Source organism: Ornithodoros turicata, chromosome 3 (assembly GCF_037126465.1).
Source record: "Ornithodoros turicata isolate Travis chromosome 3, ASM3712646v1, whole genome shotgun sequence".
NCBI lineage: Eukaryota > Metazoa > Arthropoda > Arachnida > Ixodida > Argasidae > Ornithodoros > Ornithodoros turicata.
The window spans coordinates 55,519,655-55,547,339 of NC_088203.1; the positions used below are offsets into that span (position 1 = coordinate 55,519,655).

The following is a 27,685-nucleotide window of genomic DNA, read 5'->3' on the forward strand; positions in this document are numbered from 1 at the left end:
CTGCCAAATTCCTAAAGCATTGGTATCAGCACGAAAAACAATATAGAACAACAATGAGTAGACGACTAATCAACGAAAGGACTCACCTGTTGCATCTGAGAAGAACTCCCATGATGTGTTTACATTTCTCGGAATTTCCTGCCCGGCAGGTGCAAGAAGCCTGATATATTTTGAACCCGTTATCTGCGTTTTCCAGTACTGCACTCACAACGTGGGGATTCCCTTTTAGCGCACTTGTTGAAAGGCAAAGCGCTACTATATCGTTGTCGACGCCGCCCCAGACGTGCTGGCCTTCCTTCCGCACACCACGATATGCCGCGAATTTACTATCCTCTCTCCTTCCACAAAAGTCCTGGAGTTTATGGAAACATCCATAAACGTGAATATTTCGCAAAGCGATACAGTTCTCGTGCCAGGATTGCCGAAATCGTTCTCAAATTCCGCCATATTATCCATCCCGGAGGCGTCGACACTCGCAACACTCGGTAGACCCGCCATGTTGGAATTGTACAGCGCCACCTACAGGAACTTGGAGAGGCGAATAACTGGAACTCTTAGTATTGTTAAACTTGCTACCACAGTGCCTGTATACCAATGTTTATGTTCATTTTCATGTTGTCGTCTTGCGAACAGGTGGTCACGAAAGTACCACTGTGGTCGGGGGGCAGCTGAGATCTAAGTCCGATAGAAAACTGTTGAAAGGCCCCAAGAGCTCCATATTCCTCCTGAGACCCGGCTATATTTTAGGTGCTCAAATCTCCATGGAACTGGCAAAATTACTTATTTAAGGTGCATAGATGCCATAAAAATAAATTTTACTGAACTAGCATTTTTGTTTTTGAGCAGTGCAATGTCCAACATGTGGGACATTGGGTACCAGGGAGATTTTCATTTCCTTTTCAAATGTTGGGCAGTAACTCGAAAACAATGCTAGAAGGAAACTACAAACTCAGTTTATTTTCACACTATTTTGTGTCAGCCCTCTCGAAGCAATGTCGTTCTTTCGTGATGCAAAAAAAAAAAAAAAAAAAAAAACATCTGGCATTTGTTGCAAAAAAACTTTGTTTTAATTGAACAACCTTCAAGTCTGCGTCGAGCTGCATTTGCTGTATCTGCGAGTCTTGGTAGGTGGCCTAGTGTCTTTGTACGCGCTTCAATGTGAAGCAACAGAGCTCTTTTGGCCGACTGGCTCCAGTCTTGGTCGCTGTCAACATCGCTAGCAACCTCCTGACCTAAGCGGACGAGCGACTCTGCAACTGAAAGGCGAAAATCAAGGGATTTCATCACTTCCTTACGGGGCCGGTTCAGTGCACGCATGTCCTGTGTATACAGCACCCAGGAATTGCTAAGTGCCATATCAAGGAGGTGGAAAATGCACCTTAGTCCATTTTTTTACTCTTGCTTTGAGCCTGTAATAGCTTATCATACAGTCAGCCATGTCTACTCCTCCCATGTACATGCTGTACAGGGGCACAACACTCGGTCGAGGGACATCGATGTGTTTCTTCTCTTTTCCTGACCACCGACGGCATGTGTCCTCTGACTGCTTCCCATGTGCAGATGAAAGGAAAGTGATGGGCTTATTGTCATACCAGCGCACAGCTACTTGCTTTCCATCTGCCCTCACGGCCATTTCAGATGTTCCTCTTGCTTTAGCTTTTAATTCTTTGTCAGAAGACAATTTCACACTTCTGGGGATGCGGTTGTTCACGACAGTTCCTGTGCCAGTAATACCCTTCTCCAGCAGCTTGTCTAGTAGCGCCTCAGACGTAAAATACCTGTCGAAGAATAGCTTTGTCCCCGCCGTAAGTGTCTCTGTGAGCCTTAGCACGGCTGACTCACCAATTCCAGATGCACCAACGTACAGCTAGTGTTGACTTCTTGCCTTGATAGATTTCAAAATCAAGAATGAGACCATTGGCTGTCGCAAGTACAAAATTTTTCAATCCCTCCGGGTTCGGCTTACGTGGAACAAACTGCTTAAGTTGGGTTCGGCCACTGAACGGCACCATCTGCTCGTCGACACACAAAAATTCTCCACGCGGAAGCTTCTTGCACCCTTCCAGAACAGCCGTAACGAGCGGTCTGATGCGCCATAGTCTGTCCTGCTGCTTCGCTTCAGTGGTAACATCGAGGTCATTCACCACCTTCAGCCTTGCACTGAGCTGAAAGTACCTATCTCTCGACATGTTGTTGGCAATGTGAGGCACTCTCGTATTTTTCTGCCAGTACATTTTGATCTGAGGATAGCCGAGGCAAGACATTGAAATAGAGAGTCCAACGAATACTTTTAGCCCCTTGGCAGATGTCTGCAGACTCTTGCTTGTATCTTGTACGTACTTCATGTTCATTACCGAAGCCATCGTCTCAAACACTTCATCTGTGATGTATTGCCGGAAATAGTCAATGGGATCCCAGGAAGCTCGTCTGTTGTCGTCAGCAGGGATCGAGAAGGCAGGAATACGAAGGGTAAACATCCTGCAGACGAAAAAAAGAGCAACATGTCAAAGTTTGAAGCACTGCTTGTAAAATCTGGAAGGAGAGAGAGTGTGGACAACATGCAAACAGAGCACCCTAGTACTCACCGTTCACTGACTTTCCATGACGGCAGCCGTTTCTTTTTTATGGACGGTGAAGGATCCTCATCACTGACGATGTCATCATCATCGGTAGCATCATCAGAAGGTTGTTCATTAATCACACCGTCAAGTACATCGTCGTCGTCATCGCTGTCTGAAAGCTCCACGTCGGACGTATTGCCATGTGCAATTTGCTCCAAGATACTCTCAGCAGTTTCATCGCTGACGCACGGTCTGTCCCCTTCGGAAAGTAACAAAATAACAATTCAGTAAAAAGTCACCAGAAGATGACTTCAATTCAACACAATGCTTTACTCGTCCATGCTGGTACCCATTGTCCCACACATGGGACAACACAAAATACGAAGCGCGCACGGCGTTACAGTTGCCCCCAAAGGTTAAATTTCTATCACTGCACAATCTCTGTGCATCTATAAGCTGAATGCAATAAAAGCTAAAAAGTCTAAAGTGAAAAAGTAAAGTTCAAAGAAGTAACTATTTACTTTTCCGCCGATCGCCGTAAAACGTGGAGCTGCTGAACGCTGCCATTTTGAATGCCTTTGCAGCGTTTCGCGAACTGGAACTTAGAAAAACGTTCGTTAGGTGGCGCCACCAGTTGTCCAAGGTATGGGACAACGGAATTCGACCAGGTTAAAGCGTTTTATTGTGGCGTAGGATCCGGTACTGCGTTGTCCAATATATTGCACAAACTTCCCATAGCCGGGTCTCAGGAGGCTATAGCGCTTTGGAATGCGTGGTAGCTTGACGTCGGGAATTAGGGCACCCCAACGGCTCAGGCTTATCTAGGAGCTTGGGCTAGTCAACCAGCAGGCCTGGGCCAGCCATTGATGTGGTGAGATTGGGCCCGAGCATGTGCTATGCCCCTCTAGTACTAAAAGGACAACTAAAATTAACCATGGCTAACTTTTATAGCCTGCTACTCTACAGCTGATGGGCTGGGTAGTGTTGAAATTTCTCAGGTTTCGGCCAGACCTGGGCCTGGAAATTCTGTGGGATCGCAAGGTCCGGGCAGCGCTCTAGAGTGAATGTCTAGGCATTGTCAGGTAGTCGTCAATGCAAGGGGGAACCAAGAAGTACTATTCCGTCGTGCTGCCTAATGCATAACTAAATATCTAGCCATACCTAACTAATCCCATTTCGGACCTGATTATACGATTATTATACTAATCCCTCTAAGAATTGTACAATTTTTGTATTTTCGATAACTAATAAATAAATTTGTGACTCCAAAGATCCCCGAAAGCCAGTCATCAACTGTATTCTAGCAACTGTGGAATGTACTTACTATGAACTGCTTGATACTGCTTGGTGGCACCTTTGGCGATTGCCCGATTGGGCAGGGTTCCAGAAACTGACCTCGTTGCATGCACGTCCGTGGACCAAATTGCAACAGCCGCCGCCTTACAAACCAGTGAATCTTTCGGCTGTGCCAGGATCCCCTCCCAGGATTCCTTCCCAGGATTCCTTCTTTATCCATGTGCCGCATCCGGCATGAACCTGAATAAATGAGATACTGCCAATCAGCATTGCATATAGCAATATTCAGTGATACGCAGCAAACAGTAAGCTTAGACACCACCATAAAGACTACTAATGCTACATATTGCCGTGCAAAAAGTAAACACGAATGACAATTGAGAATGACAGCCACTAGTAGTGAACTACACATGCTGTTGTCGAAACGGCGAACACAATAATTACACTAAGTAAATGAGCTAACTGAAGCAATTTTCCATTAAATATCCCACTATTTTCGTGAAGTCTAGCCTTGAATACAGCATTGGAAATAGTTGAGAAACACCCCGTAATTTGGCCACAGGTCTGAAGGAAAGGAAAATACTTAACATGATGCGGGCTTATACTCTACGTAGCATTACCTCTGAACTCTCTCGGGGGAGAGAGTTGGGTGGGGGAGAGGATAACAACTGCGGCGAACATGGCGTAGAGGAAGACGGAACCGTGCTTGATTGATTTCTTTTAACAGACGTATGGCGGGCGATTCTAGGTTACCATAACAGAAGTAAGAAGAGCGCCATACTGCATGTATACCAACAATAACGAAGAAGAAGAAGCGACGAAGAACTTCGCTCGCCCGGATGATGAAGCGACAAGACCGAGACACAGAAGCACATGGTGGATGTTTTGCGCAAGGGTTCTCTGTATTGTGGGCCGTTGACGAAGTGAGGCAGATAAGAGATAAAACAGATAAAAGTGAACGGGTTTCCGTGCATTTACACGCTCGAGTGCAATTGTATGGTTAGTTTCTGATGACACAGATACAATTTTTTTTTCATAGCCCGTGAGATGCGAATGATGAAGATTCCACTGTATTCAAGGTGGCCACAAATATATATTCAGCTACGGAACTTCCTGATCTCTTCCTTGCATATTTAAGCCTTTAACGCCGACAGGAAGTCCTGACAAAGAACCCTAGGGGACGTTGCCGACAGACACGAATAGGAGGTAAAATAAATTAGGCGAACCCATACTCACTAAATATAGCTTGCACCTTCAACGGCGTTAGAGGCGGCTTTTGCTCTGTTCCCTTCTTGGCATAACGATTTGATACCTTGCCACTCGTGCTTCGGTCACGGAGCTCTTCCTCTGTCCATAACTGACGAGATAGCTCGCGGCAGAACCTGGAGTCTCTTTTGGCACTCATTGCTCACTGTAGCTTTTCTTGGGAGATGTATACTTCATTTCCCAGGTGTACCAGAAAAAGTTCATTAGCATACATATAATAACTTACAAATAAGAGTATATGTAGCTCATGTTGAGAGTGTGATGAGTGTCACTGAATGCCCAATCGCTTCACCGCTGCTTTGCAAGCATTTATGAGCACGACCTACTGAGATAAATAGAGACCAGGGCAGGCTTGTGGCTTCCAGCACCATGGTACGAGTGGTCTCCCTTCAACACAAACACGAAAGCACCTCAGAAATATGTCGCGGGTCGACTGTCTGCCGCTGGGTTCCACTTGCCTGATTTTCGACCTCCTTGAAGAGAGGCACGGAGCTAGAGTTGTGCACGTCCCACCTCCTTTTCTTTGGGCACTTGGAGGCATTCCTGGTTATCGACGCTAGGTGGTATGCTGGGCTCCAAGGCTGGATTGGTAGGCCTGGGTACAGTGCTTGTACTCTGCTCCTGACGGAATGAAGAGTCCTGGAGTATAAGCAAAAGCTGAAGACAATGACACACTGCAACAACTAGGAACAACAGCAGAACCTCGTTAGTTCAAACTTTAGGGAACCACAAATTTTTGTTCGAATTATCAGAAGCTGTGCTCCGGTGCAAAGTTACGGCGCCAACCACCACAGCTGCCGACCGGACTCGTCTTATGCGATTTTCCAACTTTGTGTGCCTGGAGCGTCACACACATTGGTCATCGCTCGTGCAGTGCGAGCATTGTCATGTCTTGGTCATTCGAGTTCGATAAAAAGTTCGTCCGCCAAATATTTTGTGTGCTCCCAAGAGTGAAGTATGTTTTTTCCATTGTTCATTCGAAAAGTGTGAATTAAGAGGAGGCGCAGTTTAAATGAAAGTGATTTCAATTGCACTGAAAACGTTGAGGGAGAAACAAAAACTCATAATTTCTTCGAATTAACTGGGAATTTGGATTATCAGAGCTTGAATTAACGAGGTTCCACGTAGGTACACATACCTCATGGCGGAATGCTGCTTGACTTGCACCACAATTGGCTGATTGGCTATTTCTTTTCTATGGTTCCTGGCTCTAGACTTGGTCAGCTTCCATACTTTCAGAACCATTCAATGTATTCCAAGCATCACGCAGTTGATAGGCAGATTCAAGCAGGACAGATATCTCGATCTCTGTTACAGTGCTCGTAGGAGCTGCTGGGATGATGTCTGTAATTACAAGGCACGCACTTTGCAAACGTTGCACCGCTTTGTTGTGTTCGTTGAACACACTTTGCATCTTCCTTGCTTTCCTGCTGGCTCGATGTGGTCGCGCGCCCTGATTTGGGCTCAGTGTCAATGGTAACACTTGAACCTGAGCGCACAAGACTACCCTCTGAGCACACGAGTCTTTGGACAATTTTCCGTGTGAACACTAGATGATCTACCTTGTCAGCTGGAATCAGACGGCAGTGCAACCTCCAGGCAGCAACCCTCATGATGCCAACACAATTCACAGGGAGAGGCCAGTACCACTTTTTGCTTCGCGTTTTGGCCGATATTGCGAAATGAATCGGTCAAGGATGTCGACACTACCCGTGTTGCGTTTATATTTGGAGATAAGTCGCAGTTGTTTTATGTCCATTTTCGTCTTCACCGATCTAAACTGTAAAACTCCAGCAGTATTTGGCGCATTATGGCCTTAGTAGCTGGTGCGCCAGCAAAATCCCAAATCAAATCAAATCAAGCAAGTAGCACCCGAAGATGTGCTGCCACTTGCAGCAGTAGCTTGCATGTTAGTACAAACACAATGTATCTATCCCATAATGCAACTTAGAAATATCAAATCTTGAAGTGTGACACACATCATCTCGCAATAAAGTTATTAGTTTTCTGGGAATGTGTACCAGAAAAAGAAATACTGGAATATCAGTTACTCACCAGATGTTTTTGACGTTCGGTTGTAAGCTCCTTCTCAAACAATTACAGTTCTTCCACAGAGTTGAGTGGACTTTCAAGTAACTTTGGAACATCAGTAAGAGAAGCCTGTATAGACGCACGAGGCTGGACAAAAGCTCGCCTTGCTGTTGCATCCCAAGACGCAAAATGTTTAGGTTCTTTAAGACCCGTCGTTGGAACTCTAACAAAAAGAAAGGCATCCAATTAGGGGCAGTAACTATATATTTTTCAAAATGCGAAAACAGGTACGTAATCTGGCAGTGCCTGATGTTGTCCCCTTGTCACCTGTTTGCTTGAACGAACTGTCGTGAAGCTTGCAAGAATGCAATAGTGTCACAAGGACAGCCACAGTGTCATATTTTCGGAGCTGCAGTGCCACTTTTACTTCGTCACAATTTTACCTTCAGCTGCAGTGGTAGGCATGTAGAGGCCTGTCATGACAAAATACGCATCATTCGAGGAATACAGAACTTGCTGCATCATGCACATTCATCAGTGAGCGTAGATTGAGCTAGATACCTTCATCAAGTTCGCAGGTTCGCCTGCTGTTTTCAGATGGTACACCACCCGCATAAGAAAACTCAATGATGTCACCGTGGCGTGCCTATACGGTACAAATTGTATGTAGAATTCCATGACCATAACCAAAGGCAGATGCCAAATCTTGTCAGGTTCCGGAAGGAGTGTACCTGGCCCTTCTGTGCTCGCAATGTGTGCACCTGTATAAAAGAAATGAACCATTACAATTGTAATCATGAACACCACTATGGAAATAGATGGCTTACTGGACGGTAGAAATGGCTGCCCCTCGCAGATCACTGGTTCAACGGATCCACCCACATATAGGAAAATTTTCTCCCTGAAAAGGTGTACATGGTGAGTTTCACCATAACTTATCGGCAATAACCTTGTGAGGTTACCTGCGTAAGAGAGGTTTACGTCCGCGCGATGCAGTAAAGGTTCAAAGGGAGAGGCTTTGCAACTTGTCTCCCTGCAATTTATGTTTCATGCAACTGCATATGTTACATGTGACAGTGTGCTTTGCGCACGTCGAACGTATGCTCATTAATCTTTTCTGTGCTATTTTCCTATTTGCGCTATCGGAATTACTGAAGCATGAGTCCTCAAAACTCATTGCGTAACACAAAATTACAGGGGCAGCACAGTACAACACGACTACCTTATAACAGCTTTATCTAACCGACGTCCGCTCTAGGTGTCTGAAGGTTTGCTAGAACCACGTCTCCTAGTTCTTTCTTTGCGAGGTCCGGGATGTAGCCTGGCATCTTTATAGCCTTTGTCCCTGCTGCGCCATAAAAATGTCGTCTGCTGCGTCATCATCATCATCGTCGACTGGCCTCCATTATTTTACGGGCTTTTTCGTCGTCTTACTGCCCTTTCGTGGAAGGCCACGCAGTGTGCCATATAAAGAGAATGGTGAAAAAAGTGGAATTTCTGGGTCACTTGGGGAGACTTGGTGTGATCGCCCAGGTTGACACCTAAAGCCGATATCGGTGAAATAAAGTCAGTTGTGCTGTGCCGTCCCTGTAATTTTGTGTTACTCCATGAGTTTTGTGGAATCAATTAACTCACTCGCACCCGTGTTCTTCTGGAGGAAATGAGTTACAAACGAAAATGTGGCTGTAGCCACATTTTCGCTCTCTCTTCATTCTCCACTCTCGCCACTCTTAAAAATAATCTAGTAGGTGTCACTAGCAAAGAGGTAGTAACCACTACCTTACTACCTTACTAGTTACTACCTTGCTAGTGAGGAACACGTTACTAGCCTAGCAGTCTACTGACAGTTACTAGGCATCAAGCAAAAGTTAATTGTTAGTAACTGTTACCAGATATAGTGCATAGTAAGGATTACTAGGTCTCTGCATTACGTAATAGCTCTCTAAAATATGGATGAATTACGAACAACTTAGTGGTCAGCTTGTACAGTTAGACCGTTTAAGGGCAGAAATTAAACTTGGAGCAATGGGAGATATTGGGCCCGTCGGATCAATTCCGAACATTCCTTCAAGAAAGCCGTACGTATTCTCGTTTCTTGGGCAGTATTTGACATTGAAGGTCCAGTACACAGCCAACACTAACACCACACCCTTAATGACATCAGTACATTCGACATCCAGGTCCTCAAATGTACCTCTTGTATATGTTGCAGCATACAGTGGCTCTCCTTCGATGACGAGGGATGGGTACGTGTCTCGAAAAGGAAATTTTAAGCGTGATGTGTACTTCCCCATCTTAAAAAGGTCTCAGGCATATACAGTACTTCGCAATTTTTTCATGACATGTATCAACAAGTACAACTGTGCAGAAGAAAATTTTGAAGGACGAAAATTTCCTAGTAGGGCGATCGAAGCAGCTTGTCAGAAATGTCACAGGCCCTATGCATTTGCAATATCCCACAAATATGTTAAAAAGCATTACTCACAGGGCCCTTGAGGAAGTATGGCTGTTCCTTCAAAAGCCGAGAAATGGTTTTTTTGAACGCCGATGGCAAAACAATCTGAAAACGGACAAATACAAGAGTAAAGGTTTTAGTATGTCCCAAAATTCGTCAATTCCTTCGCTTGCCTGACAAATCAATTGTAGCAGTCACATCATGGGTGTAAACAATTGCCAAACATTTTCTGAGCTGCACAAACTTTCATCGAAGTTGGACTCACGTTTCCAACCATCTTCCTGCAATGTAGAAAGGACACTATCCACTTCCAGAACGGTGTGGCTGGCACTCTTCCGCTTGCGGTCAAGCTCACGACATTTCTCCCCTTTGACGTTACTGAATTCCAGCAATGCCTTGTCCGCATAAATGCTGTTTATTCTGAAAAACTCCTTGTGTAGCTGTAATAAATGAATATGTTCACATTGGCCGTATTGCACACCAAAGAGAGCCCACTTTTTAATTAAAGATTGCATACCATATCAGCACGACGCAGGGATAGATACTCAGCAAGGATATCATTTACTGATGGAGTCATCTCCTTAACCCATTGTTGGCGATGTGCAAACGTGGCAGCCATCTGCCTCTCGAGGTTGTCAAGGTCAGGCTCTTGAGCACCGCTCAGTTCGAACTTCATGGCTTCTACGGTGGTGACGTGCAAGGCGTCATATTGCACCTGGTTGCCGGGATCTAATGCCAGGCTTGAGACCTGCAACGTAAAACAATATTTTCAAGAGAGGCATAGCAAATCGGGTTTTAATACAGTACGACAGTAAAAAAACTGAAACGAACATTTTCTGCTGTATAATACCTGGGTACGAAAATGTTGTCCAACCTGACGCTGCATAGCACCCAAAAATCTTTGCAGACTGAGTTGCTTATGTGTCATAAAAAACCTTGTCATAATCTACGTAGCCCTCCATTACAAGTACTGTTTTGGAGTGCTGAGCATATCAGTAAGTAACATTTTCAGATGCCTACTGTAGTACAACCACAACAGCACTACTGCCTCAGCCTCACCCTCCGGCAAAGTCTCTTGGGTGCTCCAGCTTGGGGTTCAGTGGGGTTCAGTCTTTTCTTTCCATATTTTGCTCGTGCCCTCTCTACTTCTGGCTGGTTGTGAATGTGCTTTCTCAAGTTCCCCATCTTGAATGTGAAGCTGACCTTCCAAGAGTCCTATAAAAATTTGCTTTGTAACTTGTTTTTAAGCAAGTCAAAACAAAACACAACTTTGGGTTGCAACCATTACCATTGTGCTGGCACACACACTTTTTCTGAGAGGTAGCGAAGTGGCTCACCAAAGGAAACTTAGATAGTATGCATGCTGCTGAGAGAAAAGAAAGCTATTTGTCAGATTAAAAATCTGCGGAGGTGATGTCCATCACCCCGGCAGATTTTTAGTCTGACAAATAGCTTTCAAAGAAGAAGAAGAAGAAGAAAAAACAAAACAAGCGAAAATGCTTACGTAACCAGTTCCCATGTGGTCCCGAAGGGATGGAAACCTCAGAACAAGCTTTCTTGCCGTTTGCTCGTACAGTCGTCCCGGGTAGCTGTGAATTCCGCGCACATTACCGCTCGCAAACTGCACCACTACATCATTACTTACAGGCTGTACGTCCTCAGGTCAGTCGTCACCCAGAAAACTATTCGTGCTTTTAACTGACTCGGAACACTCCCCACAGCAACGTTTGCAATGCCGAGTTTGATATCTAGCGGCACTTCGGGAAGCTTGTACGCTCTCGACGCAGGCGGCCGGGAAAGCATCTATCTGGAAATGACAATATGGCACGGTGATGCCATGATCGTACTAGCATTGCTCGGCGTGACCTCGTCACTGAAGAGAGATGTCAAGAAAGATGTCTTCATAGTACCTATTTTGTATGTGCGCCACTGAAACTCTTCATCAAATTCCTGTTCAACAGCTCACCTGCATTAGTGCAATTTTCATAATTACCAATATGTGCCTGTTACAAGTTAAAAGTAACTCAAATCAAAGGTTTCCCAGTCGAAAAAAACATCAGATCCGGTCTGGTGTGTTTTTTTGCTTTCACACCAGAGCGGGAAATCAGATATGTGTCTGGTGTGCTCTGATGTGTGACCTTGCCTGGCGTATCCTGATGTGTTGCCGTGCCTGGTGCGTACCTATGTGTTGGCGCACCCGGTGTGTACCACGTGTTGCCACGCCTGGTGCATGCCAACATGCTTCGTTCTGGTGTCTCATATCAGCAGACGTGTGGTGTTTCCGAGACAATGCACCAATATATATTACACTCAGAGCAGCGCACACTCAGCATACAGCGCGATGTGCAACAGAAATGTAGTCATATGTATGGTGTCCAAATGCAGTGTGTGAATGCAGGCTATATTCACACGCTTGCTTTCGCATGTAATATAACGTATTTTATGGTATTCATATGTGTAGCCTGCACTGGAACGTGCAACAAATGACAAGAGAACACCTGTTAGATGTTTTAACTTAGCTCTCTTTATTCGGGACCTCTATGTTGGTGTCATTCAGAGTGGGCTGGGTACCAGTGAACGCATCACGGCCGGTTTGGCCCTACTGCGTCTAAGCTCTGACGTCTTCTGTGAAAGTCAAAGCCTGGTCTTCTTGCTTGCTTTAGCTGTCTCTTCCTCTGTGTATCCCCTTCTTGATGCATAATGCTTGAAGGAGGCTGTAAAAACATGTGTAGGGGTTACTTTTGTTTTCTTCTCGGTTTCGGAAACCCTCAGCCACAAATGTAAACACACAGTGAAGCTTTCAACCGCGAACACAACAAGCTTTCATGCAGTTGGCTGCATTTCATCAGGTGTAAAAAAAGGTGGACTGTGGACACACAAAACGTATCACCCCACATGAGCGCTGTGGGAGAGGGTGGGTGGCCAGCATGTGAAAAAAAAAGAGAGAGAGAAGAAAAGGCATGGGAAAGACCTGCTCGCGGAAGACACTTGGGTACACCGTGGCAAACAGGCAAAAGCTTGCATACTTTTGCCTGTTTGCCGCGTACAGAGTGCGCAGTACTGCCGCCGACCACCTTTTCTCCCATTTTTCTTTGAGCGGCCCTCATTGCAAAGTGTCTTCCGCCAGCAGGTCTTTCCCATATATATTTTTTTTCTTTTTTTTTGTCGCGTGTGCGTTTACTGGCCACCCACCCTCTACCACCGGGCCCACGGGGGGCGACAGGTCGATATATACTGTTTGTGATGTCATATTTTCTTTACACCTGACCACTGCATGACAGCTCGTGTTTTATTGCACAGTTGAAAGCTTCACTATGTGTTTACATTTCTGCCCATGTGTTCCGGCCACAGACTGACCCTGGATATACCTTAGCTATAAGAAACCCTGTATAATGTGACCTGCGGATGGTAATATGGTGCACTTACCTCTTAGTGCTTCCACTTATTTAAGGAGTTAGTGGTTTCTGGGGGACCTTCTCTCCTCCTTCAGCCAGGAACCTATTCCATCGGGTCCCCGTGAAGCTCCTCTGAGCCAAAGCCTCCACCGACCATATGGCAGAGGCAGCCCGATTCACAAAGTGCTGGTCCCTGTGATGCTCATTAGGCGACTTTGCTTATGATTACTCCGTTTGCAACGTGCATCTGCGAATTAGAACAAAAATTATATTAGAATACCCCGTAATTAGGTTACGATTTAGGAGACGAATGACCAGTTAATGACCACATTCTGACATTATTCAGCTTGAGCCTGCTCCCACCCTACGATCCTCCGTGTAGGAGAACGTAGCATATGTGCCACCTTCCTGACACGGTGCAGACGCAGGTCCAGTGCCGCTGGATGCATCTTTATTGACTAGTGCAGCTGTGGCAGCTGCTACTGTCTCTTCAATATCTCTTCAATACTGTCTCTTCAATATCCAGTGGAGGTGGAGTTGCACACTCAGGAAAGGCAGGTTCCTCGAGAGGGCCATGTGCTGCCATGATAAAAGGTCATATGCAGTGGAAGTGGGATGCACATCCACACACACACACAAAAGAAGAAAAGGCTACTGAGGCCCCCGCAAGGGGCATCGGCTTATGCTGATGTTTGGTGAGTGGCGCCACCACGGACCCCAGCCCCCCAGTCCCAAGGTGTTATCCGTACCGTGCCGAGGGGATTTAAGGTGAAGGGTAGAAGCCTTGAACGGTGGCAGTCGGGGTCTTGGTCAAGCCCCGGCTGATGGGTTGTAACAACTCCAGGACCTTCCCACACGTATGGACATGAAGTGTGGGCGACTTCAAGGAATGTCCGTGTATCAAACCTGCATGGTTAAAAATTCAAACTCCTCGAAGAGCGCGGCCGCCAAACGGCCGCGGACCGAAGACCTTTCAGTTGTAACCAAGGGCTTCAGCCCAAAGTACATTGTTCTTACATCTACCAGCAAAGATGGAAAAGAAAAATGCACACCATTAGGAAAAATGTCGCCTTTCTTTATCGAAAAGGCAATAAGATCACTTTCAAAGCATATCACTGAAATCAAGAAAATGAGATCTGGGGACATACTAGTGAAATGTACATCAGAATCAGACTGCAACTACATACTGAATGCCAAAGAAATGATGAGGACACCCATTGCAGCCTCTTTGCACAAAACACTAAATACTTGCAGAGGAGTTATATCAGTTTCAGAACTGATAGATGTGCCAACAGAAGAGATCTTGGAAAATCTAAAAGAACAAGAGGTGATTGATGTGCGGAAGATAAAGATCCGCAAGAATAATGAGTACATCACCACTAGAAACTTAGTAGTCACATTTGATCAACCTAAACTCCCCGAGAAGCTTAAGATTGGATACCTCTCAGCAGAAGTTAGGCCGTATATTCCAAATCCTTTGCGCTGCTTCAGGTGTAATAGATTTGGGCATGCGGCTGATGCCTGTCGAGGTTCACCTTGCTGTGCACGCTGTGGCCAACCCCAGCATGAAACAAAGGATTGCAAGGGCTCTTGTAGTTGTGTTAAGTGCTCAGGGGACCATCCATCATACTCCCGATCATGTCCGAAATGGAAGCTTGAAAAAGAAATATTACACATTAAGGTGACACAAAACTTCACCTACCCTGAGGCAAGAAAGAAAGCATCTCCGTTTATCTTTGAAAAATCATTCGCTTCCGTAATAAAAGAAAAGCCCAAAATGTCAACATGTGCAACTCAAACTGAGATAGAATCAGTACAAAAAATCCACAAGAAAAGCAAACCGACACTATTTTTCCTCCCACACAGAGCAGCACACCTACAGTGCTGCTACCACCTCACATTCCCACATGGAAGGTTCCATGGAGTGGAATGATTGAGGACTCGAGCTCTGAACTGTCCTTTGCCAGTTAGGGCTCACATCCACAAAGAAAGCATAAAGCTGGCTTGTCTGCCAGCGGCTCACTTCCTGATATTTCCGACAAAGAGCTGGCAGAAGCCAGAAAGAAAGCTCCAAGGCAGAAAATAACTGCACCCAAAAAGACATGATCAGTCATCTTCACACAGTAGGACACTTGCTGGGCTGCTACTTCCTGGTATGTTTGCTTTGTAACACATATGCTATGGGTCAATCAGTTCTCCAGTGGAATTGCCGGGGATTCACTTCCAACATAGATGATGTTAACAATCTTCTTGACAGGTACGACACACTCTGTTTTTGTCTGCAAGAGACACACTTAAATGCGAAACATGAAAACCCAATCCGTCATTGCAATATCTTCAGGAAAGATCGTACAGATGCCACTCGTTCATCAGGTGGTGTGGCTATACTAACACCAAAATCCCTTCCTACCAAAAGCTTTCCAGAAGTAACAGATCTGGAGGCTGTGGCAGTCCAGATTTGCTTCCAAAGGATCATCACTGTCTGCTCCTTGTACCTACCTCCAAATATCAGAGTGAAAAAGAGGGAGCTGGAAGATCTATGTAACCAACTGCCTTCACCGTTTCTAATCCTAGGTGACCTCAATGCGCACAACCCTTTGTGGGGCAGTGCAAGAGCTGACAGACGAGGAAAGATGATTGAAGACGTCTTACTTAATACCTCTCTTTGCCTCGTAAATACAGGCACTCCAACTTACGTAAATGCAGCTACACAGGCCTTTTCGACAATAGATATATCTTTGTGTAGCTCATGTCTCTTTCAGTGCATAGACTGGGAAGTGAATGAGAACCCATATGGTAGTGATCACTTCCCGGTGGTCCCAAAATTCCGTAGTAGTTCAGTTAGTTTAACGACACGTCCACCACGATGGAAGTTGTCACAGGCAGATTGGACTTTATTCTAAAAAGAAGCTAATCTTGTGTCGTCATTCTTTGGATCTATGTCTGTTGAGCATGCAAATGATGTTGTAACGAGCACCATCATAAATGCAGCTAGAAAGTCCATTCCACAAACAAGTGGTCTCGTCCCCAGGCGTCCTAAACCTTGGTGGACGAGTGATTGTGAAAAGACTCGCAAGGAACAAAATCGTGCTTGGGGAATCTTCCGAAGGTACCCGACTGCAGCAAATTTACTTACAAAGCACGTTCCACCCGACGGCAAGCTAAGCGAGAATCGTGGAGGAATTTTATATAATCTCTAAACAATAACACACCTTCCAAAGTTGTATGGGACAGACTCAATAAGATCAAGGTTGGTTACGCGAGCTTCTCTGTTCCATTACTGCAAATAAGTGGTACACCCTGTCAGGGCATAGAGCAACAGGCAGACGCGCTCGGTGAATACTTCCAAAGTATCTCAAGCTCGTCACACTATAGCAATGAGTTCTTAAAAATAAAAAAGCAAGCTGAAAAAAACAACAACAGAATATTCCAAAGGGAACAGGTGACAAGTATGCATATAATATGCCGTTTACGATGACTGAACTGTTAAAAGCATTATCATAATCAAAATTCACAGCTCCTGGACCAGACCGCATCACATATACAATGCTCTGTCGATTGTCAAAGGAATCACTAGAGGGTCTTCTTCAATTCTTCAACGTCGTGTGGAAAGAGGGTCACCTTCCCTCCCGTTGGAAGGTTGCAACCATTATCCCAGTTTTAAAACCAGGGAAAGATCCATCAAATCCATCAAGCTACAGGCCCATAGCACTCACAAGTTGTCTTGGAAAAACTTTTGAGCGTATGATGAACAATCGTCTCGTTTATTACCTTGAGGAAAACGAATGTCTAGACCGTTACCAGTGTGGGTTCCGGGCTGCGTGCTCAACTACTGATCATCTCGTGCGGCTGGAAACAGTTATCAGGGAATCATTTGTCATGAGGCAGCATTGCCTCTCTGTCTTTTTTGACTTCGAAAAAGTTTATGATACCGCACGGCGCTATCGTATCTTGCGAGATCTATGCTCTATTTCGAATCCGTGGTCGCATGCTATGCTGCATCGCTGACTTTCTGGAAGGGAGAACATTCAGACTTCAACTTGGCACGGCCTTATCACGCCCATTTATACAGGAAAACGGTGTCCCACAAGGTTCTGTTCTGAGTGTCACACTCTTTATTGTTAAAATGAATTCCATTGCAAAGGTCAGCTACCCTTCTGTCAGCTATTCCTTGTACGTGGACGATATTAAAAAAAAGTTTGCAGTTCCGTTGACCCTGGTCGGTGCGAAAGACAGTTGCAGTTAACCATAAGCAAGTTAAGCAAATGGGCCAATGAAAATCGTTTTAAGTTCTCACCAGACAGAACAGTATGTGTTCCATTTTACAGACTAAGGGGGATAACACCCGAACCCAGGTTGAAATGAATGGGCATGATTTATCAGTCAAGTCAGAGTGCAAATTCTTAGGTGTTATGTTTGATAAAAAGCTCACCTTCTCGTCTCACATGAAATACCTCAGGACAAAATGCATGAAATCCTTAAATCTTCTAAAAGTGCTGTCGCACAGATCGTGGGGAGCAGACAGAGCAACTCTACATCTCAATCTACATATCTACACATCTGAATCTACATATCAATTATTCGCTCCAAACTTGACTATGGCTTTGTGGTTTATGGCTCAGCACGTCAATCTGTCCAGAGATGTCTAGACCCCATTCACCACCAGGGTCTGAGACTGGTACTGGGAGCATTCCGCACCTCGCCAGTCGAAAGTCTCTACGTGGAATGTAACGAGTGGTCATTGAGTCGACGGAGATTCTACTTAGCATCTTCTTATGCATTAAAGGTCAGGGGATACCCATGTCACCCAGCCCTGCCGAGCATCAACGGTACTCGTTTTGACTCAAGCAGCACAAAGGACAGGGGCGAAGCGGGTCCAGTATCGGGAAAGAATCCTACAAAGTCGGGGGCACGCCACCAGCCGATACCGGTCCCTCCTCCAGCTTGCAACACCGGGATGATTAGGGACCGACATCGGCAGCAAGTATTCGGTTCCAGCAGGTCCCCGACGGATCCCCGATAATGCTGGCAGGGGCTCCCCCATGCATATTTTAGCATTAATTTGCTCATTTTTAAGAATTACAATAATTTCGAGTGTAAACAGTGTGTGTAGAGCCCAACATTTTATTTTCGGAAAGGAAATAGACTGACACAACACTTCTAGCACCTCAATAGACTAAACGACGAGTAGTGCATACTAAATAAGCAGTCTGCCTGCATCACCCAATGCATGCCAATTGTGTCTGAAATGAAAAACAAAAAAAGAAGGGTATACAGAAATATGCAGCCTGTCCGCATAACTAGTCATTGGCAATGTAGCCTGAAAAAAAAAGGGTGGAAATGGTCTATACTAATATCCAGCCTGCCTGCGTAACCACTGGCCCTTCAATGGTGTCTCAAAAGGGGGGAAAAGTAAGAGGTGGTCTCTCAAAGGAAACAAAAAAGGTATGCAGTAGTAGGTAGTCTGCCTAACCACTTGCACTTCGGTAGTGGCCCAGGAAGAAATGAACGGCTTGTAGCATTAATATTAGACGTAACGGTAAAATTGCTGCATGGGGGGAAATGGTATACAGTAATATGCAGCCTGCCTGCGTAACCACTGGCACGTCAACGGTGTCTCAAAAGAAAGAAAAAGTATACAGCAAGAGGCGGTGTGCCTGCACAAGTCGTGGTGTCTCAAAGAAAACAAAGTTATGCAGTAATAGGCAGTCTGCCTGTCTGCTCACGCTTCAGTACTGCCCAGACACAAAAAATGAATGGCATGTAATATTAAACGTAACGGAACAATTGCTGCATGTCAGCACAAAATAGTCTGTGCACGGTATGTGGCCCGGCGTCGGGAACTTGGCGCCCCCATCGCCCGGCAGCAGCCGCGGTAGCCCCCTCCTGCATTCACGGTTGGGTCGCCGCAGGAGGGAGACCCCCACGTATAGCTGTGCGTGGCTGTCCCGTGTCTGGGGAAAGGGGGATCCTGGCGGTTGAGTGGAACCGGAGGTTGTGTCGGACCCTTCGGGGCCCCTCCGGGAAAGCAATACACCGCTTCGGCCCTTGCTTCCCATAGTCGGGTGGTCCTGGAAGGCCCGGCCAGGATTATTCAGGTAGTCGCCATCTCCATTTTCATTACTTTCTCTTCCTTGGTCTCCTTCTTTTTCTCCTTTTCCTTTTTTCACCTTCTTTGGCGGCAAGGGTCAACCTTGGGCAGTCTTTCACTCTCCAGAAGCTGCACTAGGGTATAGTGCAGGGGAAGTGTTAACGTGCAGACCGTACGTTCCCCTGGTTGGGCTCGGTGGTGGGCGGCACCCCACTGCACTGAATTACTCACATCTCTTGATGGATTCAGCGAGCACAAAAAATCATGATCGGCCCTTGAAAAGGGGTCGCACCGATAGAGTTAGACTTGATGTCGTAGGCTTCAACCCAGAACCCTGGTTCCCCAGAGTACTTGTGATGAAATATGATAATGAATCCAGACCTCTTGCGAAAGTATCACCATTTTTAGTAGCAAAGGAACTTGAGAAACTCCTAGGCAAATCTTACAACGCTAAAAAGCTACACAATGGGGATCTTCAGGTTGAAGTCAACACAAAACAACAGAGTACCGCACTCCAAGCAGTGAAACAGGTTGGTGACATCAAAGTCACGGTCACAACACACCGCACCTTAAACATAGTGAAAGGCGTGATCACTGAGGATGAACTCCTTTCGTGTTCTGAACCGGAGATCGAGGAAGGATTGAAGGACCAAGGGGTTGTATCTGCAAAGCGCATTGTGATGAGAAGGGATCGTAAGGAAGTCCAAACCAAGCACGTAATACTCTCTTTTCAGTTACACACACTCCCATCCGAGATCAAAGCTGGATACATTAACTGTCATGTACGACCATTCATTCCGAACCCCGGACGATCCCTTCAATGCCAACGTTTCGGCCACAGCTCCCAGATGTGTCGTGGACAACAAGTTTGCCCAAAGTGTGCCGGTAATGACCACACACCGGAGTCATGTAGCAGAGAATTTCACTGTGTCAATTGTCAAGGCAGCCACCCCGCATATTCGAGGTCATGCCCACGCTGGAAATACGAAAAAGATATACTTAGAATCAGGACCGAACAAAAACTGACATACAAGGCAGCAAAAGCACAGCTGGACTTCCAAAAGAAAGGAATGTTTTCTGAGGTGGTGCGTAGGGGAGTGGCAGCACTCAGAATATCCGTGGAGACCCAGACTCCTGGGCCTCCACTCCACACTCCCCAACCAGAACAGAGAGAGACACAAGTGTCCTCTCTGGTTGCTTCGGTTGGCCTAAAAGCCAGCCCTCATGATGCAGCCACAACCTCTTCAGAGGCTGGTGGCTCCCTTTCAATTTGGGATGGGGTTACCAAGGGTCCCTCCCAAACAAACACACTAAATATGGAAGTCGATGACGAGGACTGCGCGTCGCAGAAGTCGTCATTGAGTCTTCCAAGCACTTTCTCTCAAGCAAAAGAGAAACGTGAGAGGACAAGTGGTAGAGGCAGGGGAAACAAAGGTGCCGAACAACAGAAACAGACCCCGCGAAGGGTGCTTCCTCCTTAACCATAAGTACACACAAAATAATCACTCGGTTGGAACACATTCGAAACAGGGTACGGAGTGCCCCTAGCGTCATTCTGTTATTTCTGACAATGAGCATTCTGCAATGGAATTGTAGAGGTCTTTTGTCAAACTTGGAGGACATTAACGATATTATAACACAGCATGGGGCGTCGTGCTTCTGCTTACAGGAAACATACTTGCAGGAACACAATTGTAATCCTTTTCGCAGGCATAACATCTTCAGGAAGGACCGCACAGACGCCACACGTGCATCAGGGGGTGTTGCTGTGATCCTCCCACAATCCATTCCTGCAAAACACCTTCCACTCGTCACTAACTTGGAGGCTGTTGCTGTCCAAGTGGGCTTTCATAGTGTCATTACAGTATGTTCCTTGTACCTTCCCCCATCAGTAGCAATAGAACAGAGGGAGTTGGAGGTACTATGTGACCAGCTTCCTCGACCTTTCATTATCCTTGATGATCTGAATGCACACAATCCCTTATGGGGCAGTGTGAAGCTTGATACTCGTGGGAAAATGCTGGGACAATTTCTCCTGTCAAGGCCTGTTTGTCTTCTCAACACTGGACTACCTACATACGTACACACAGCTACACAATCTTTTTCGGCACTGGATATTTCTCCGTGCAGCCCATCCCTCTTCCAGAGTTTGAGCTGGACAGTTCAGCAAAATCCTTTGGGGAGTGACCACTTCCCGATTATCATTAAATTCCGGGGCACAACAACTTCCATCCTAACACGGCCACCACGGTGGAAACTAGGTGAGGCTGGCTGGGATACTTTTCAAGAAGAAGCGAATCTCCTGACTTCATCGTTCGACCGATGACTGTGGAAGAGGCAAACAGTTCTATTACTAACACGATCATAAATGCTGCACTCAAGGCCATTCCCCAAACATCCGGCCAGCTCCCTAGGCGTTCGAAACCTTGGTGGACAGAAGAGTGCAAACAAAGGCGCAAAGAACAAAACCGAGCATGGGGCATTTTCCGGCGATACCAAACTCCAGCAAATTTAACCCAATTCAAAAGGGCTCGGGCTAAAACTAAATGGACAGTAAAACACGCTAAACGTCTCTCTTGGAGGAACTTTGTGTCATCTATCAACAGTAACACCTCATCTAAGATAGTGTGGGACAGAGTAAGAAAAGTTAGGGGGTTAGGGGTTGGTTTCTCAATCCCACTTTTGCAAGTTAATGGAAGACTATGTGAGAATATGAAGGAACAGGCAGATGCCCTCGGTGAACACTTTCAGAACATATCAAGCTCGTCACACCACTGTAGAGAATTCACACACATAAAAGAAAACGCAGAGAAAACAGTAATACCAAGTGGAGGTGGCGATAGGTTCTCTTATAATATGCCTTTCACCATGATAGAACTATCAAGGGCTTTGGCAACAACAAAAGTGACGGCACCTGGGCCTGACCGCATCACATATTCTATGCTTCAACATTTGTCCAGAAACACTCAGGAAACTCTGCTTCATTTCTTCAATAAAGTTTGGCAGGAAGGACATCTGCCTTCCAGTTGGAAGATGGCAACCATTATTCCATTTCTAAAGCCGGGCAAAGATGCTTCCAATCCATCAAGCTACAGGCCTGTAGCACTCACAAGCTGCTTAGGCAAGACATTTGAACGGATGATTAATAACCGCCTTGTGTATTATTTGGAAGAAAATAAGTACCTTGTTAGATATCAATGTGGATTCCGAGGGGGGTGTTCCACAACTGATCATCTTGTCCGCTTAGAGACCACCATCCGTGAAGCCTTCGTACGAAGACAACACTGTGTGTCTATATTCTTCGACCTTGAGAAGGCCTATGACACGGCATGGCGGTACGCCATTTTACGAGACCTTCACTCTTGCGGAATACGTGGTCGGCTTTTCAAATGTATTCTAGATTTCCTTCGGGGAAGAATGTTTAGAGTGCGACTGGGAAATACTTTCTCGCGCCCTTTCATACAGGAAAATGGTGTTCCTCAGGGATTTGTACTGAGTGTTACCCTGTTCATTCTTAAGATGAATTCTGTTACACAATCATTAGCCCCGTCGGTCACATATTCAATTTATGTGGACGATGTGCAAATATCATATGCATCGTCCAATCTTGCCATGTGCGAGAGACAGCTGCAGCTTGCAATTAATAGACTAACTAGATGGTCGGTTGAGAATGGTGTTAAGTTTTCACCAGACAAAACGGTTTGTGTGCCTTTTTCACGGGTAAGAGGGCTGTTTCCGGAACCATCTTTGAATATAAATGGTCAACCTCTTATTGTACAATCGGAACACAAATTTTTGGGGCTTACCTTTGACAAGAAGCTCACGTTCCAATCCCACATCAATAACATTAAGGTAAAATGCACCAAATCATTAAATTTGCTGAAAGTTTTGGCTCACAGATCTTGGGGAGCAGATCAAGAGAATTTACACCGAGTGTACACCGCTGTGGTCCGGTCTAGACTGGATTACGGGTGTATTGTTTATGGGTCAGCACGCCTTTCTGTCTTAAAACGCATAGACCCTGTACATCATCACGGACTACGGTTGGTGCTTGGTGCTTTCCGCACCTCGCCAGTGGAAAGCTTATATGTTGAAAGCAGTGAGTGGTCATTGAAAAGACGACGAGCCTATCTCTCTATCCTACCCACAGCACGCTGCTCGTTCGAGTGTTGGGGACACACGTTTTAAACAGCTGTTCTTGAACAAGCCTTCAGTTGTTCCTCCTCTTTCTATGCGTATCTCACAACAGGTTGAACAGTACCACTTTTTTGGTTTCAACTGTCAGGTATCAGAAACCACTGGACTTATACCTCCATGGACACCACCCCCAAGGTCTAATAATTCCTTAGCACGGTACAAGAAAAATCATACCAACATGGTCGTTCTGCAACAGGAGTTTGAACATCTGAGAGAAAGTTTGGGAGAGCACATAGGATTCTATACAGACGGATCCAGAAGCGACACAGGCGTATCATGTGCCATGGTGACTGAGAGGTGCACCAGGGCAATCCGTTTGAACCAGTACATGTCCATTTTTAGTGCTGAGGTATACGGAATTATTGTCACACTGAATTACATTTTGCAGAACAACATCGTCTCATCAGTCATCTACACATACTCCCTTGGTGCTTTGCAGGCGATATGCAGCCCACTTAAAACAAAAAAACTTCCTTGTCCGCAGGGCACAGTATCTTGCATCACAAATCACAAACAAAAAAATACAGGTTGATATTGTGCTGGGTACCCAGCCTTGTCGGGATACCAGGAAACGAATATGCCGACAGCGCAGCAGCCAAAGCCATGGACATAGACGTCACACCGTTTGATATTCCTATGCAGGATCTGACTCTTGTCCTGCGAAAATGTATAAACTCCGAGTGGCAAGATTTTTTTTTTTTTGAATACACAGGAGAATAATAAGCTCCACCTTATCGAAAGGAACATTGAAAGGCAGGGGTATCCTCTGAAAAACAGAATGCAGGAGACCCTGCGATGCAGGCTCAGAATAGGGCACACTTATGTCACACATGGGTTTTTAATCCGAGGAGAGGAACCTCCTCAATGCGCACATTGTGGTGAGCAGCTCTCCATTCTCCATGTCCTCATCTCATGTCCTCTCTTTCAAAGTCAACGTCAGCATTATTTCAGCAGGTTTTACAAGCATTTCATACCTCTTCACCCAGCCCTCTTACTGGGCGATGAACCGCTAGTTCAGTTCGAGACTGTTTTTAACTTCCTACAGGATATTGGCTTGGCTGGCAAGTTGTAAACTTTTTACTTCTTAGTAATTCATTTTGCACGATACACAGTGTTTTTGTTCTTCATGTTATCATTTTACTTTTAATTTTTACTCTCATATTGATTCACATACCCACCGTTTTTGGCGCTCTATGGCCTTCGTCGCGTTTGCGCCAAAAAAACCCAATCAATCACTCAATCAATCAATCAGCACGGTATGTGGAATGAGCTTTATCAAAAATGGTAAAATGCACAGCGTAGGGATTATGAAACTCAAGAGTTACCAAGAGAAAATTTAAATTATGAAAAAATGACAAAACCAACGACTGGGAGAAATGCAAGTCCAGGAAAGAAAAAATAGTACACATCCAGCGCCTTTGGTGCAAATGACTAGCAATTACTTCAACGAAAACTGTCAAAAATCACAGCTGACCGTGACTAGAGCTGACAGTCAATGGTGTGCACATATCCAGCGTCCTCTCAGAAAAACGTCAATAAGCAAAAGAAAAAAAGACATGGTCAAGAAGAAGCAGAGTAGCTAGCAAAAACACATGGTTCAGTGGGACATATTAAACCCGTAAATGATTGCCGATTCAAATACGTGGGGGGCTTGATGCTGGCGTGGCCGGCGCATTTGGTACAGAGGCGTGCCTCAGTCGTCTGGACTCCCTGCCTCCGTCGCGGTCAGGTGCCCCTGCAAGGTAACGGCCAATCTTGAACTCCACTTCTTTTTCTGTGAGCATTCTGTGCCTAGACAAGATAGCTCGTGGAACAAAAGAAGTGCTGTTACAAAAACTTCACATTACACCTCTTAGACAAACATACCAACAATACAGGTGTGCAGCCTGAGGGAAGCGAACTTTTTTTTCTTCTGGGCACCTTTGATACTGTACTGCAACACCACAGAATTGGTAAACAGCTTCCGCATGATGATCCGAACGGTCTCATTGAGTGTTTCCCCCTAGTCGTGACAGTATCGTAGTCTGGAAGATGTGGTTGCAGAAGAATCATTTACAAGTAATAAAATACGAAATTTAATATCCTGCAGCAAAAGCTTCCGTCAGTCCAACATGTGTTGACAACATCAAAATGAATGTAAGTACCCTTAATGGAATTTCAGATTAGAGGCTGACTCTCAAACATGTGGCACAGGTTCGCTGACAATAGTAATAACTAGACCTGTGCAAATAGTGGATTTCGTTATCGAATCGAATAGTTTTCGAATAAAAAACGACACTTGGGTTATCCATACATCCTATTTACCAAGTTCTCAGGTTCACATGGCACGAGACGTTGCCGTGGTACAAATATCCCATTTATTATCAAACATAGATAGTCCCGTGCTAATGGAGATCTTGGGGTTCTGATCAAGTCTGAACCATATATGGAAGACCACTGACTCTAATACAAGCACAGAGTAAACAGTAGCAGGCATGAAAATTTTCACATTTTAGCTCAGGAAATAAAAATACGTCTTACAGCTGCGTCTATGTAACAGCTAATTGTTCAGCAGGCAGTCATAAGTGCAAGGAAGCAGTTGGGGCTCTAGTGTGTAGCACCATCGTCACCACGATCATATTCACCTGGCGCGAGCTGCAGAGCCTTCCACCAGATCATATGTCATTAAATCACTTCTCGTTAGCTCTCGCACCATGAAGGTTGCCTTGTCTCCTGCTCTGGCAATGGGTCATGCAGAAACTGTGTGAAGGTATTCCTGCAAACTGGAAAACTCTTGCCACTCATTTCTATTTATGGTACTGATAGGTTTGCACTACTTTGCCAAGAATTGAATCAGAGCCGTTTCGAGGGTGGTGCCAGAGGGGCAGCCGCCCCGGGCGCAGTCTTCAAGGGGGCGCTGAACAGCAGGCGAGTACAAGCGAAGACGGAAATTAAAATGAAGGGCGAGGCACCCGCGGCTAATCTTTTACAAATACTACCTACTTTCCCGGCGTCGGGAAATTCGCGCCCCCATCGCCCGGCAGCAGCCGCAGCAGCCCCCTCCTGCACTCACAGTGGGGTCGCCGCAGGAGGGAGACCCCCACGTATAGCTGTGCGTGGCTTTCCCGTGTCTGGGGAAGGGGGCATCCTGGTGGTTGAGTGGACTCAGAGGTTGTTCTGGACCCCTCGGGGCCCCTCTGGGAAAGCAATACACCACTTTGGCCCCTGCTTCCCATAGACGGGTGGTCCTGGAAGGCCCGGCCAGGACTATTCAGCTAGACGCCATCTCTCTTTTCATTGCTTTCTCTTTCTCTAGTTCTTCAGCCTCTCCATTTCCTTTTTCATCTTCTTTGGCGGCAAGGGTCAACCTTGGGCAGTCTTTCACCCTCCAGAAGCTGCACTGGAGTATAGTGCACAGGCAAGTGTTAACGTGTGAGACACGTTCCCTTGGTTGGGGTCGGTGGTGGCCGACACACCCTTTGCACTGAATTCAGCTTTCACTCGTTATGGATAAATCGAATTAAAAAAAAAAACTGATCGGCGCCCAGAGCGGCACCGCACCGAAGACATTGCAATGAGCTTCTTTGAAAGCGGCCAAGGGCCGTGGTTTCCTAAATTCCTAGTCATCCAGGCAGAGAATGAAACAAAGTCGCTTGCAGGGCTGTCCCCATTTCTTGTGGCGAAGGCACTCGAACAAGTAGTCGGGAAGTCTTACAACGCCAGGAAACTGAACACCGGAGACATACAGGTCGAGGTACAAACTAGGCAACAAAGTACAGCACTCTCCTCACTAAAGATCATTGGAGAAACCGCAGTTTCTGTCACAGTACATCGTAGCTTGAACACAGTGAAAGGGGTCATATCTGCCAGTGAGTTGCTAACATGTTCTGACTCAGAGATGACGTAGGGCTTGAAGGACCATGGCGTAATCAATGCTAAGAGGATCATCATCCGCAGAGAAGGAAAAGAAATACCCACACCACATGTCGTTCTCACCTTTGAACTCCATAAGTGGCCTTCCAGCATCAAAGCAGGTTATGTCAGCTGCCCAGTGCGACCGTACGTCCCCAACCCGAGACGCTGCTTTAAGTGTCAACGGTTTGGGCACGGTTCGCAGGTCTGTCGAGGTCAGGCTGTTTGCCCAAGATCTGCAGGGACAAACCATTCTTCTGACTCGTGCCAAAATGCCTTAAAGTGCGCAAACTGTCAGGGTGGGCATGCAGTGTACTCCAGGTCGTGCCCACGTTGACAAGAGGAGAAACAAATCTTGAGAGTAAAGGCAGAGCAAAACAACATACAGGGCGGCGAAGGCACAGGTTGAATTTCAAAGAAAAGGTACTTTCTCTGAGGTGGTGCGCAGGGGGGTGGCACCACTCAGAGTTTCAGTGGAGACTCAAACGTCTGAGCCTCCACC

The 27,685-nt window shown here is 45.9% G+C and overlaps 1 protein-coding gene across 2 annotated transcripts in view; it reads right to left on the bottom strand.

The window, feature by feature from the left end:
• Nucleotides 1-24,514: 24,514 nt before the first annotated feature.
• The window catches only part of LOC135388489 (uncharacterized), a 41,915-nt gene continuing 38,744 nt past the window's right edge, over nt 24,515-27,685 (bottom strand). The window contains exons 8-9 of one of the 2 annotated variants that reach the window (XR_010421417.1): nt 25,159-25,316; nt 24,515-25,096 (exon numbers count right to left, since the gene is read on the bottom strand). The gene's annotated coding sequence lies outside the window, so the exon portion shown is untranslated. The remainder of the gene's footprint in view (nt 25,097-25,158; nt 25,317-27,685) is intronic. The other variant, XR_010421418.1, reaches the window with a different exon arrangement.